This window comes from Benincasa hispida, chromosome 8 (genome assembly GCF_009727055.1).
Source record: "Benincasa hispida cultivar B227 chromosome 8, ASM972705v1, whole genome shotgun sequence".
In the NCBI taxonomy this organism is placed as follows: domain Eukaryota; kingdom Viridiplantae; phylum Streptophyta; class Magnoliopsida; order Cucurbitales; family Cucurbitaceae; genus Benincasa; species Benincasa hispida.
The window spans coordinates 50,682,772-50,684,316 of NC_052356.1; positions in this window are offsets into that span (position 1 = coordinate 50,682,772).

A 1,545-nucleotide genomic window follows, 5' to 3' on the forward strand; every position below is an offset into this window, starting at 1 on the left:
GATCGCTCCGATTTCACAGTGACCGAAACATAAACAATATACATTTCATACAAAAAGTTATGCATATTAAACTCATAATCGGCATGCTCAGAATACAATAAAACACAAGGAAAAGGGTTCATACCAAATGAAGACTGTCTTCGTATATGTGAACCCAAAGCAACGGAAAACCTCCCACCGATCTACCAGCACCCGATGAGTCTGTCAACTGCAATAGCACAGTTAGAGCGTACACAAACAATGCCGCGGGGACGACACCACCACAAGAGAAACCCGGGTATCCTCAGCATAAAAAACCCAAAGAGTGGGCTCTGGTGAGTTTGGTAGATGATAGAGGAGAAGACGTCGTGTAGACGATAAACAAGTGGGAGATGAAATCTGCTATCGTATAATGGAAATGTTTATTGTATAGTAGAGCTACACGATTGTTTAGGAAAAACTGAATGATCGTTTAGAAAAGATGTATACGATCGTTTAGACGAATGAGCTTCTATCGTATAGGCTCTCGCGATCTCTCTTTCACAGATTCTTTTTGGGCGCGGCGATACGAATGCACGATTGAAAAAATAAAATGAAAACGATTTTCATAGCTTTAACCCACCAGTTACCATAACCTTCACAGCCCCACTTCTTACGTCCAAACATGGATTAATCGGTTAATTATCAAATAATTAATCAATTAATTTAATTAATAAATATATTCATGTTATATTTATATCCTATAGTTTGATATCATATATCTACTATAGTATTTTCTCCTCTACTTGATATAAATCATATTTATATCTAATTTCCTCCAAAATAATGTATCTCATACATTTAGCCAATTATATCATATATAATTAACCAGTCCAATTATATCATATATAATTAACCAGTCCAATTATATCATATATAATTAAACTTCCTCTTGTCAATTTGAACATTTCAAATTAACCCAAACATTGGTTCTCGACTTTATCCAAGCTACCAAGGTGACCTAATGGACCTGTGGCTCGAAACTCCAACAGTACGTGAATAGCTGACTAAACTCTTTAGCCATGAGATTCACCATCCGTTAACTGTCAATGATTCCACTAAAGACCAACAGCTGAACTTTTCTTACCACAAATATATTTCTGTGTCCATCGGATATAATCAATCATGAGTACGATGACCCTTCACAGATGCTCGTAAGTACAATTGGGCCAATTTACCGTTTTGCCCCTATAGTTACATCTCACTCCTTAAGTACCACTGATTCCTCTAATGAACAATACAATATAGTCCAACTATATGTGAACACCTCTCGGGCCAAAAGAAGGTGTGTGGCGCGTCACATCGTTCAAGCTTCGGAATCAGCCCTTAAGGATGCATCTATCTACTACCCCTACGCTTGGGGAAGGAGTGAGTGTGCCGATTGTGGATGTTGAGGCTGAGTTTTCCAGCTCCGGCAAATCGATGGAATCCTCACAAAAATGGTAGGTTTGAATCAGCGACTTGGCCACTCGCACCATGACAAATCGAAGGACCTGCCGCTCAATGGCAGGAGACTCCGTGTGGTTT